Consider the following 13,840-nt stretch of genomic DNA (forward strand, 5'->3'; position numbering starts at 1 on the left):
AGCAGAACAACCAGAACAACCAGAGACCAGAACCACCACAGAGCCTCACCCGGGCTGGCCCCAACCCCCAGCAAGCGGTTAGGGGCATCAGGCAGGCAGGTGAGCAGTTAAGGGCGATCAGGCAGGCAGGCAGAGCGGTTAGGGGCATCAGGCAGGCAGGCGAGTGGCCGGGGCAATCAGGAAGGCAGGTGAGTGGTTAGGGGTGATGAGGCAGGCAGGCAAGGCCCCAGGATTGATCGCCTCAAAAAGGGAGACCCAGGCCGCCCACCACAGCCTGCTGGAGGGATGCTCAGCAGCTACAACGGGAGGCGCACTGGTGGTGGTGGATACTGCAGGGCGGGGCTGGCGCCTGCAGCCTAGCCCAGGCCCCAGGGTTGCCACCTCTGCCTGAGGCTTCTGTAGGGCTGGACTGCCACTCCTGCTATGATGCCTGGGCAGATCCTGGACCCTTCCATGACTGTGGGCTCTCTGCCAGGGCTCGGCCCTGACTGCTTAGGAGCTGAAATAAGCTGACATCCACAACATTGCGGTCATGATCGCCCCTTTGCACCTCCTGGAGGTGAAACTGGGCAAGAGGCCTCAACCTGTGAAAAGTAAGCTCAACAAGGAATAGGAGTGGAGGAAAAGGCACCAGGAAAAGAACAAAGTGGGGGCAGCCTGATGCCGGAACAAGAAGAAGGAGCAGAAGGAGTTTCTGCAGCGAGAATCTGAGTGGCTGGGGCTCATAAATGCGGAGCTGAAAACCCAGATGGAGGAGCTGAAACAGGAGCGGCAGCAGCTCATCCTGATGCTCAACCGGCATCACCCCACCTGCATCGTTAGGACCGACAGCATTAAGACCCCCGACTCAGAAGGCAACCCTCTGCTGGAGCAGCTAGAGAAGAAGTGACCATGGGCTGGGAGGAGGAGGAGGAGAATGAGGAGGAGGAGATGGGGAGAGGGAGGAGGAGAAGGGTTCCAAGAGGGCTCTTCCTTGCTGCATAAAAAAAACTCTTCAATGAGGCTCAGCACAGCCAGCATCCGCCAGGCTTTTTTGTGAAACTCAGATCAGCCACACCAGGGGAAGAAACCCAGGCTGATGAAACCCAAGACCAAGCGCTGAGACCAAAGTAATCCTAAGGGGAGTCTGTTCTGCCTGGGGCCGGGCTGGAGAGACGGCCAACGAGACAGCTATGGGCACTTCTCCAGCCTCTCCGCCAGCGCACCTACCCAAAGGACATCCAAGCAGCCAGGAAAAGTCATGAGTTGCAAACAAAATTAGTATGGAACTCAGAGTGAAACTGCAACCTGCCTGCCCCCAGCCCTGACCCTGACCCTCACCTTGATCCTGATGCAAGGCTGGAGAAAGGCACAGTGCCAGGCCCTGCTGTACCCATCCACTGTGGTCCAGCTCAGTCCTGCTCAGAGTGGCAGCCAGGGCGCACCCTCGCCAGACCTTCTGGAGTTGCTGTGGACACGAGGTATGGGCACCCCTCCAAAGCACATACTCACTGAATGTTTACAGACTGGTTGTCCTGGCAGGGCTTTCAACTGCACATGTTTTTTATACTTTCCTTTTTTTAAAAAATAATTTTTACAAAAAAATATTTTATACAAGCGATATATAAATGGATTTCTATAATCACTCGATGTGATACAGCATAAATATGCTATGGTTTGTTTGTTATGAACAGATATTCAGCAGTAACTTCTAAGTACTGTAGTCTCTGGGTGTTGACGGTGGCAGGGGCAGGGATGTGGTGCATTTCCATCCTGGTAAACCCTTCATAGTACTCAGTTCTATATCGCTCAGTAAACATTACTCTTACTTAAAAAAAAAAGAGGGAGGCTCAGGCTACCTGGCCAGTAGCACAGCAGGTGGGCGGGGCCTCCCTCTGTGGGGTGATCAATCTGGAGGCCTGGCCATCTATCATCCCACAGAGGGAGGCCAAGACCACTGGCCAGCGACACTGTGACAATCGCCAGGCAGAGGGAGGCACAGGCCAGACAAGCGATAGCACCCCCCATGCTTGTCGCCTGCAGAGGGAGGCCACCAGTGGCAGAGGAGGGGGGGGAGCACTGCACAGATGGCAAGCAGTGGCAGCGGCAAAGGCTGGGCCAGCTGCCAGAAACCGGGGGGGGGGGAGCCCCTATAGGACCTTATCTCAGACCAGGCCTAAGGACCCTACCCGAGGGGTCCCGGATTGCTAGAGGGTGCAGGCTGGGCTGAGGGACCTCCCCAAGCGCACCAGGACTCTAGTGTATAATAAAAAGGCAGATAACACAATAAAAAATGGCAGAGTATTTGAATAGATTCACCAAAGATGATATACAAATGGCAAAAAGCACATGAAAAGACGCTTAATATCATTAATCATTAGGGACACACAAATAAAAAACACAAGAAAATAACACTTCACATTTATTAGGATGGCTTGAGTTAAAAAAAGATGTACAATAATGAGTGTTGGCAAGGATGTGCAGAAATCACAACCCTCATACATTGTCTGTAGAAATGTAAAATGGTACAGTTGTTTTGAAAAACAATTTTGCAGTTACTAAAAGAAATAAACATAGAGTTGCCATGTTCCTCTCCTTGATATATGCCTGGTTAATAAAAATATACATCCACACAAAAATTTGTACATGAATGTTCATACTTACTTATAATACCCAAGAAGTGGAAACAATCCAAATGTCAATCATTTGATGAATGCATAATTAAAATATGTAATATTAATTTAATTAAATATTATTTGTGATTAAAAAGAAATAAAGTATTTATACATGTGATAGCACAGATTAAACTTGAAAACATTATGCAAGACACAAAAGGCTACATATTATATGACTCTATGTATATGACATGCTTCAAATAGGCAAATCCATCGAGAGATAAAGTATATTAGTGATTGTCAGGGACTGAGGGAACAAGGAAAATGGGGAGTGACAGGGTTTCTTTTGGGGATGGTAAAAATATTAAACTGATTGTGATGATGGGTGTATAACTCTATGAATATGTGAAAATAATTGTATCCTATGTGTTAAATCAATGAATTATACATTTTGTAAATTATATAATTGAATTCTACATGTTAAATCAATAAATTGTACAATATGTAAATCATATCTCAAAAAGCTGTTAAAATATATATGCCATGAAAAAGCATAGAACTCTCAAAATCAGAGATAATTTTTATTAGAGTTGGTCTTAAGACTTAAAAATTTATTTAGTCAATAATATTCCTCAAGCCCTGTTCGGTTTTGCTCAGTGGATAGAGCATCAGCCTGTGGACTGAAGGGTCCCGGGTTCAATTCCTGTCAAGGGCACATGCCTGGGTGTGGGAACGATCCCCAGTAGGGGGCGTACAGGAGGCAGCCAATCAATGATTCTCTCTCATCATTGATGTTTCTCTCTCTCTCTCCCTCTCTCTTCCTCTCTGAAATCAATAAAAATATTTAATTTTTTTAAATTAAAAAATAATGTTCATCAAGAAAGTCCAATTTCTTTTATTTTCAATTATTTATCTTTTAAATCCTCACCTGAGGATATGATTTTATTGATTTTTAGAGCGAGAGAGAAAGAAATCTCGATGTGAAAAAGGAACATGGATCTGCCACCTCCCATACGTGCCCTAACCTTGGATCAAACCACAATTTAGGTGTGTGCCCCAACTGAAAATCAAACCCATAACCTTCTGGTGTACGGGACAACATTCCAATCAACTGAGCCACCCTGCCAGGGCAAGTCCATTTTCTTTTATTATTATTATTTTTTACTTCTTTATTTTTAAATTTATCTTTATTGTTTAAAGTATTACAGATGTCCCCCTATTGGCCCCCTTTTCTCCACTCCCATCCCCTCCCCAAGCCTTCACCACACTATTGTCTGAGTCCATGGGTTTTGCATATATGCATATAAATTCATTGGTTAATCTCTTCTCACTCCCCTCTTCCACTCTGATAATTCTCAGTCTGTTGCATGCTTCCATGTCTCTGAATTTATCTTGTCAGTTTATTTTGTTCATTAGATACCACATATAAGTGAGATTATTTGATATTTGTATTTCTCTGACCGGTTTGTTTCACTTAGCATAGTACTTTCTAGGTCTCTCCATGTTGTCTCAAAGTGTAAGAGATCTGTCTTTTTTTACAGCTATATAGTATTCCACTGTGTAAATGTACCAGAGCTTTTGTTATCCACTCATCTACCAATGGGCACTTGGGCTGTTTCCAGATCTTAGCTATTGCAAATAGTGCTGCTATGAACATGGGGGTGCATATATTCTTTCTGATTGGTGTTTCAGGTGTCTTAGCATTCCTAAAAGTGGGATCATTGGGTCAAATGGCAGTTCCATTTTTAATTTTTTGAGGAAACTCTATATTGTTTTTCATAGTGACTGTACCAGTATGCATTCTCATCAGCAGTGTACTAAGTTTCCTTTTTCTCCACAACCTGACCAGCATTTGTTAAACAATATTTGTATTTTCTAAACAATGTACTTTCCATTTAAAATTCTATCATTTGGCCTGGCTGGCATTGCTCAGTGGTTAAGCATCAACCTAGGAACCAGGAGGTCATGGCTCAATTCCTGGTCAAGGGCACATGCCAGGGTTGTGGGTTCAATCCCCAGTAGGGGGCTGCAAGAGGCAGCTGATCAATGATTCTCTCTCATCACTGATGTTTCTCTCTCTCTCTCTCTCTCTCTCTCTCTCTCTCTCTCCCCTTCCCCCTTCCTCTCTCTCTGAAATCAATAAAAATACATTAAAAATTCTATTGTTTGGGTGATTTGAACACTTGAGTTTCAACATATGAACTTGACACACTGCATGCAGAAAAACTATTTGAATAACCTAAAATTCATAGCTTCCTTGAAGAACTGATTGAAAAATGTGTGCTTACTTAAAGAAAAAGTAAGAAAATTAATCACCTATATTTAACACTTTAATTGTTTAACTTCTCATAGGTTCATTTTCACATCACTAAGTCAATCTGGAAACTGTTCACACTGAGTAAATAGAATAAATAAAGATGAAATAATCATTATTTTTCAAAGAAGTAAGACAAACAAGGTAATGTAGGTCTAAAACATAAAAGTGGATGTTGGTGCTTGACATTTGTAGACAAGGGAAAATGAAAATAAGATAAAAATTATTTATATATCTGTAAAGCCTATTCCTTTTGCTGAACAATTCATCTTTACTATTCTAGCACATGGGATACTGCAATGCAGTTGTTGACTTTGAAGATTCAAAACTTCTGAGAAGTGTACCTATGTTGATTATTTCTATTTCTCAGAAAAATAATGAAATCACCGAATCCCCTATAATTTAGAACTATTATTTAACTTATACAAGTCATATTTTGGCTCCCATTGTCATAATGGAAATATAATGGAAGAAGGAACAAAACAACTATCATCCAGAAAATGCATTGTCCCAATAGGCACAAACTAGAGAAAGTAAATTGCTAAAAGCTTGAATTGAAGGAAGTTTCTTTATGACTGAGATAACTGAGTTGGGGTCAGGTCCTTTTGTGCTAGACAGTATTCCTGCAGGTATTTTCCTGGAGCCAGTGTCAGCTGGCACAGAGGGCTGATTTAGCATTGCTGTCACCTATTCACCAGAAATTCAACCTAATTCCATGATCTCATTTGATGTGGGTCACAGCCCTGTAATTCAGTAATAACAATATGGGAATGGTGCTGATCTTAGAAAGGATAGCAGCATTTAGGGCAGGGGTGGGCAAACTTTTTGACTCGAGGGCCACAATGGGTTCTTAAACTGGACCAGAGGGCCGGAACAAAAAGCATGGGTGGAGTGTTTGTGTGAACTAATATAAATTCAAAGTAAACATCATTACATAAAAGGGTACGGTCTTTTTTTTTTATTAGTTTTATTCATTTCAAAAGGGCCGGATCCGGCCCGCGGGCTGTAGTTTGCCCACGGCTGATTTAGGGTCACTCAAAAGAGGATAATCTTCTCAAGGTATTAACCATTCATGGTGATCCTTTCTCTCAAGTACCTCATTCATAATAATGGGTGTACTTTATGAAGCCAGTTAGCCCAACAATGAAACATTCCCCTCCTTTCTGAATTGACTGGCATATTACATTGAGACTGTCAATTTGATTACAGTTGTACCTGTTGTAAATCACATCTCCAGCAACTGGTAAATTAGGCAGACAGAGCATATATTTTAGCACCAGGATGGAAACAGATGTTACCATTGATCTTTATGACACTTGATTCATGTGCCTGATTTTCTCTCATTCCTAATTTATACATAAGAAGGGATTAAATAATTAACAATACTACCCAATCTCCTGCCCAAGAAATATGCATCCTTGAAGAGGCTACTCAGAACCAGGTATGCCAAGTATTTTATCTGAGGAAAAGAGGAACGTCACTGTAAGGAATGTAATATCAAATGCATTCAATTTCTGTTTTAAGCAAATTGAGTTCAAATAAGAAAATACGGTTGGCCTTTATTTTCCTCAATTACAGGATAATCATAAAAGGTATTTCTTCTTCTGACATGATAATAGCATCAGACACTTTGCATTGCAATTTTTCTCAAAAATCCCTTTCGACCCAGCATAAGAATGCACAATGCAATTTGATATAACAACTAATAAATATAGCTTATTATTTTAAATACATATTTACTTAATGCCAAAATGTGGCTTGATAAGTAAACTTGAGATATATTAGTATTATTCAAATAAGTAATGTAGGGTAACCAAAGTATTTTGCAACATTATTTATGTTGAAAGATGCTAATGCCCTGGCTAGTGTGACTCAGTTGGTTAGAACATCATCTGGTACACTAAAAGGTCCAGCTTCAGTTCTCGATGAGGGCACATTCCTAGGTTGCAGGTTCAGTCTTGGTTGGGGCATGTTCAAGAGCCAACGAATTGATGTTTCTCTTTCACATATATGTTTCTCTTCCTCTCCCTCTCTCTCAACCTGTCCCTTCCTTTAACTAATATATATATATATATATATATCCTATCTAATAAAAGACAAATAGGGTAATTAACTGTACCTCCGATATGCTTCCCATTGGCTAATCAGGACGATATGCAAATTAACTGCCAACCAAGATGGCAGCTAATTTGCATACTGCAGGCAGGGTGGGACAGCGTCATCCCGTCTGCCCCGCTGCCATCCGAGCCTGCTATCTGCGACCTGGGCGGCAGGCGGCCAGTATGGGACCCAACCCAGGGCTGGCGGGCGGGACCACAGCAATCCGCCACCGGCCACGCCCACAAACGGCCCTTCCTTGGGGATCCCAGGTTTGTGGGTGCTAATGCACCAATCTACCAACATGCACACCCGGGCCACCTTTGCCCTGCACAAACTATGCAGCTGGGAGAGGGGAGTGGGGCCGCTGGGAGCAGGGCGGGAACTGCCCAGGGTTTGCGTCAGGCAGCCCAGAGCGGAGTGCGAACTATCCCGACCGGTAGCTGCTTGCTCATTCACTTACTTGCTCATTCATTCACTCATTCACTCACTCAGCAAACCCTCTCAGGTACCTGGCAAACCCTCTCAGGTACTTGGCACCAGGCCAGGCACTGAAGTTGAAGCAGGATAAGACAGAGCTATGTCCTCAAGATCTTAGTAATTCAGTATGCAGCCAGGAGAGGGGCACCAGGCGCTGGGAGCAGGGTGGGAACTTTCCCGGGATGGGCTTCAGGCAGCCAGCAGTGGAGCCGGAACTTCTGCCCTGTTACCATGGCAATGCAGCAGAAGTTCCCATCCTGTAGCTGCTTGCTCATTCATTCACTTACTCTCTCATTCATTCACTCATTCACTCACTCATTATTCACTCACTCAGCAAACCCTCTCAGGTCCCTGCGACCAGGCCAGGCACTGAAGGTGAAGAAGGATAAGACAGAGCTATGTCCTCAAGATCTTAGTAATTCAGTATGCAGCCAGGAGAGGGGCACCAGGCGCTGGGAGCAGGGTGGGAACTTTCCCAGGGTGGGCTTCAGGCAGCCGGGGGTGGGGCCAGAACTTCTGCCCTGTTGCCATGGCAATGCTGCAGAAGTTCTCGCCCCTTAGCTTCTTGCTCATTCACTTACTCACTCATTCATTCACTCCAGGGGTCCTCACACTTTTTATTTTATTTTTTTATTTTTTGTATACATTTTTTTCTTTTTATATTGTTTTATTGTTTAAAGTATTACAAAAAGTATTACATATGTCTCCCTTTTTTTCCCACCCTTGACAACCCCCTGGCCTCCCCTACTCCCAGTGTCTTATGTCCATTGGTTATGCTTATATGCATGCATACAAGTCCTTCGGTTGATCTCTTACCCACCTCCCTCCTGCCCACCAACCCTCCCCGGCCTTCCCACTGCAGTTTGACAATCAGTTTGAGGCAGCTCTGCCTCTGTATCTATTATTGTTCAAACGTTCATAATGGTCTTTATTATCCATAAATGAGTGAGATCATGTGGTATTTTTCCTTCATTGACTGGCTTATTTCACTTAGCATAATGCTCTGCAGTTCCATCCATGCCGTTGCAAATGGTAAGAGTTCCTTCTTTTTTACAGCAGCATAGTATTCCATCGTGTAGATGTACCACAGTTTTCTAATCCATTCATCTACTGATGGGCACTTAGGCTGTTTCCAGATCTTAGCTATGGTGAATTGTGCTCCTATGAAAATATGGGTGCATATATCCTTTCTGATTGGTGTTTCTGGTTTCTTAGGATATATTCCTAGAAGTGGGATCACAGGGTCAAATGGGAGTTAAATTTTTAGTTTTTTGAGGAAACTCCATACTGTCTTCCATAGGGCTGCACCAGTCTGCATTCCCACCAGCAGTGCACGAGTGTTCCTTTTAATCCACATCCTCTCCAGCACTTGTCCTTTGTTGATTTGTTGATGATAGCCAGCGTGACAGGTGTGAGATGGTACCTCATTGTTGTTTTGATTTGCATCTCTCAGATGATTAGTGACTTTGAGCATTTTTTCATATGACTCTTGGCTTTCTGAATGTCCTCTTTTGAAAGGTGTCTATTTAGATCCTTTTCCCATTTTTGATTGGATTGTTTATCTTCCTTTTGTTGAGTTGTATGAGTTCCCTATAAATTTTGGAGATTAGGCCCTTATCAGATATGACATAGGCAAATTTGTTTTCCCACGCAGTGGGTTTTCTTGTTGTTTTGTTGATGGTTTCTTTTGCTGTGCAGCAGCTTTTTATTTTGATGTAGTCCCACTTGTTCATTTTCTCTTTAGTTTCAAGTACCCTAGGAGCTGTATCAGTGAAGAAATTGCTTTGGCATATGTCTGAGATTTTGTTGCCTTTGGATTCTTCTAGAATTTTTATGGTTTCCCGTCATACATTTAAGTCCTTTATTCATTTTGAGTTTATTTTTGTGTATGGTGTAATTTGATGATCTAGTTTCATTTTCTTACATGTATCTGTCCAATTTTCCCAACACCATTTATTGAAGAGGCTACCTTGGCTCCATTGTATGTTCTTGCCTCCTTTGTCAAATATTAATTGAGCATATTGGTTCGGGCCGATTTCTGGGCTCTCTATTCTATTCCATTGATCTATATGTCTGTTCTTGTGCCAGTACCAGGCAGTTTTGAGAACAGTGGCTTTGTAATACAGCTTGATATCTGGTATTGAGATCCCACCTACTTTGTTCTTTCTCAGGATGACTACAGCTATTTGGGGTCTTTTTCTATTCCATATGAATTTTTGGAGTGTGGGTTCTAGATCTGTGAAGTATGCCATTGGTATTTTAATGGGAAGTGGGTTGAATTTAGAGATTACATTGGGTAGTATGGAAATCTTAATGATGTTGATTCTACCAACCCATGAACACGGTATGCTCTTCCATCTGTTTATGTCTTCCACTATCGCTTTTTTCAACATCCTGTAGTTTTCTGAGTAGAGGTCTTTTACCTCTTTAGTTAAATTTATTCCTAGGTAGCTTAATTTTTTGGTGCGATGGTAAATGGGATTGTTTATTTAATCTCTCCTTCTGAAAGTTCATTATTGGTATATAAAAATGCCTCAGATTTCTTGGGGTTCATTTTGTATCCTGCTACATTGCCAAATTCATGTATTAAGTCTAGTAGTTTTTTGATGGAGTCTTTAGGGTTTTGTATGTATAATATCATGTCAGCAGCAAATAAGGACAGTTTTACTTCTTCTTTTCCATTTTGGACGCCTTTTATTTCTTCCTCTTGTCTGATTGCTGTGGCTAGAACTTCCAGTACTATGTTGAACAGGAGTGGTGAGAGTGGGCATCCCTGTCTTGCTCCTGTTCTTAGGGGAAATGGTGTTAGTTTTTGTCCATTGAGTATGATGTTGGCTGTGGGTTTGTCATATATGGCTTTTATTATGTTGAAGTATGATCCTTTTATTCCCACCTTGCTGAGAGTTTTTATCAAAAATGGGTGTTTGATTTTGTCAAATGCTTTTTCTGCATCAATTGATATGACTATGTGGTTTTTTCTTTCAATTTGTTTGTGATGTATCACATTTATTGATTTGCGTATATTTTACCATTCTTGCATCCCTGGGATAAATCCTACTTGGTCATGGTGTATGATCTTTCTGATGTACTGCTGGATCTGATTTGCTAAGATTTTGTTGAGGATTTTGGCATCTATGCTCATGAGGGATATTGGCGTGTAATTCTCTTTCATTGTGTTGTCTTTACCTGGTTTTGGTATTAGGGTGATGCTGGCTTCATAGAATGAGCTTGGAAGTGTTCCTTCCTCTTGAATTTTTTGTAGTAGTCTGAGGAGGATAGGTTTTAGTTCTTCCTTGAATGTTTGGTAAAACTCCCCTGTGAAGCCGTCTGGTCCTGGGCTTTTGTATACTGGAAGCTTTTTGATGACTGCTTCAATTTCTTCCATAGTTATTGGCCTATTGAGATTTTTAGATTCTTCCTGATTGAGTTTTGGAATGTTGTATTTTTCTAGGAATTTGTCCATTTCCTCCAGGTTGTCTAGTTGGTTGGAGTAGAGTTGTCCATAGTATTTTTAAACAATCATTTGTATATCTGTGGGGTCTGTTGTTATTTCGCCTCTATCATTTCTGATTTGGTTTATTTGGGTCCTCTCTCTTTGCTTCTTGGTGAGCCTGGCTAGAGGTTTGTCAATCTTATGTATCCTTTCACAGAACCAGCTCTTGGTTTCATTGATTTTCTGTATTGTTTTTTTGGTCTCCATGTCATTTATTTCTGCTCTAATCTTTATTATCTCCTTCCTTCTGCTCACTCTGGGGTTTTCTTGTTGCTCTCTTTCTAATTCTTTGAGTTGTAGAGTTAGATGATTTACTACCATTTTTTCTTGTTTTTTGAGATAGGCTTGTAGAGCTATAAACTTCCCTCTCAGGACTGCTTTCATTGTGTCCCATAGGTTTTGGATTGTTGTGTTTTCATTGTCATTAGTTTCCAGGATGTTTTTAATTTCTTCTTTGATCTCATTGGTAACCCAATCAATATTTAATAACATGCTATTTAGCTTCCAAGTTTTTGAGTATTTTTGGTTATTTTTATTGTAGTTTATTTCTAATATTATGCCATCATGGTCTGAGAAGATGCTTGGTATGATTTCAATCTTCTTGAATTTGGGGAGAAGTTGTTTGTGACCCAATATGTGGTCTATTTTTGAATGTGTCCTATGAGCACTTGAGTAGAATGTATATTCCGTGGCTTTGGGGTGAAGTGTTCTGAAGATGTCAATTAAGTCCATCTGATCTAGTGAGTCATTTAGGATTGCTGTTTCTTTGCTGATTGTTTGTCTAGAGGATTTATCCAGTGATGTCAGTGGTGTATTAAAGTCCCCTACTATGATTGTATTGTTGTCGATCTCTCCTTTGATATCTTCCAGGAGTTTTTTATGTATTTGGGTGCTCCTGCATTGGGTGCATATATGTTTACCAGGATTATATCTTCTTGTTGTATTGATCCCTTTAGTATTGTGAAGTGGCCTTCCTTATCTCTGGTTATGGCCTTCACTTTGAAGTCTATTTTGTCTGATATAAGTATTGCTACCCCAGCTTTCTTTTCATTTCCATTTGCCTGAAAGATATTTTTCCATCCCTTCACTTTCAGTCTGTGTGAGTCCCTTCTAATGAGGTGGGTCTCTTGTAGACAGCAAATGTATAGGTCATGTTTTTTTTATCCATTCAGCCACTTGATGTCTTTTGGTTGGAGCATTTAGTCCGTTTACATTTAAAGTTATTATTGAAAGGTACTTGTTTGTAGCCATTTCTTTTTTGTGCGTGGCTGCTTTCTTTCTGAGCTTTTTATTTCTTGTTTTTACACCAGTCCCTTTAGCATTTCTTGCATTGCTGGCTCGGTGGTGATAAACTCCCTTAGCTATTTTTTGTCTTTGAAGCTTCTTATTTCCCCTTTAATTTTGAATGATAGCCTGGCTGGATAGAGTATTCTTGGATTCAGTCCTTTGCTTTGCATCACTTTGTAAATTTCCGTCCGTTCTTTTCTGGCCTGATGTGTTTCTGTTGAGAAATCATTTGATAATCTAATGGTAGATCTCTTGTATGTAACTTTCCGTCTCTCTCTTGCAGCCTGTAAGATTCTCTCTTTGTCCTGAACATTTGCCATGGTAATTATGATGTGTCTTGGTGTGGGTCTTTTCGGGTTCACCTTGTTTGGGACTCTCTGGGCTTGTGTCACTTTTTTCTTCCCCACCTCAGGGAAATTTTCTGATATTATTTCTTCGAGTAGGTTTTCTAATCCTTGTTCCTCTTTCTGTTGTTCTGGCACCCCTATTATTCGTATGTTGTTTTGTTTCATGTTGTCCCAAAGCTCCCTTAGGCTCTCCTCCTGTCTTTTAATTTTTTTCTCCAATTGCAGTACAGTTTGGGTGTGTTTTGCTTCCTTGTCTTCTAATTCACTAATTCGGTCCTCCGCTTCTCCTAGTCTACTGTTGATACTTTCAATGGTGTTTTTTATTGCAGCTATATCGCTCTTCATTTCTTGTTGGGTCTTACATAATTTATTGATTTTTTCATCTGTTTCTTCTTGCTTCTTGCATAAGTAGTTGATTTTTTCATCTGTTTTATCTTGCTTCTTGCATATGTTGTTGATTTTTTCCTCCATCCAGTTTTTGCACGCTAGGAACCTTATTCTGAAGTCTTTTTCTGTCATGTTGCATGCCTCTGTATCTCTTAGCTGCTTTTCTGGAGAGCCCTCCTTTTCTTTCCTTTGGGGGTTTCTTTGTCTACCCATGTTTGATCTCACCGACATATCTAGATGTTGAGTCTTTCAGTGGCTGCTCCCTCGGTGGCAGTGGCTCCTCAGGCTGTGGTTGCTCCCCGGGCAGTTGCTGTAGCAGCTGCTCCTCAGTTGGCAGCAGCTCCTCTGGTGGGTGCTGTTCACAGCTGTGGTGGCTCTTCTGGCTGGTGGGGGGAGGCTTCACATACAGCTGCTATTCCTCAGACAGAGGGTGTGTTGATCAGGAAGCTGCTGTTGCTTGGATCTTTTCGTGAGAAGCAGGACTCCACGTAGTCGTGCTGTCCCAGATCCGGTGTCTCCGGGTTAGCAGCTGATCTCTGGATGCTGGGTCTTTGGGTGTACAGTATATGGTTCCAAAAAACAGCCACTCAAGATGGCGCGGTCTCCGTGGCTGAGCCGGCAATCCGGGAGAGAATTCAGCTGCAGTCTCCAACAGTCTCCAATCCGCTTTCTCAAGGATTCCTCTGTCGTTCCCAGCTGCAAACTGTCTCTCAGCTGAATATCCTCTGCTTATTCGGGCTGTATGTTACCCACTTCAGCTGCTCACCCTAACAGCTCCGGGACAAGGCACGGGACACGTCCGTCTATACCTCCGCCATTTTTTTTCTCTCTCTAGGGGTCC

At 41.9% G+C, this 13,840-nt stretch overlaps 1 pseudogene; it reads left to right on the top strand.

Annotated features, from left to right (window-relative positions):
* Window positions 1-399: 399 nt before the first annotated feature.
* Window positions 400-889, top strand: LOC106696364 (annotated as a pseudogene).
* The last annotated feature ends 12,951 nt before the right edge of the window (window positions 890-13,840 follow it).

This window comes from Myotis lucifugus, unplaced genomic scaffold, assembly GCF_000147115.1.
Source record: "Myotis lucifugus unplaced genomic scaffold, Myoluc2.0 scaffold_13, whole genome shotgun sequence".
Taxonomy (NCBI): Eukaryota; Metazoa; Chordata; class Mammalia; order Chiroptera; family Vespertilionidae; genus Myotis; species Myotis lucifugus.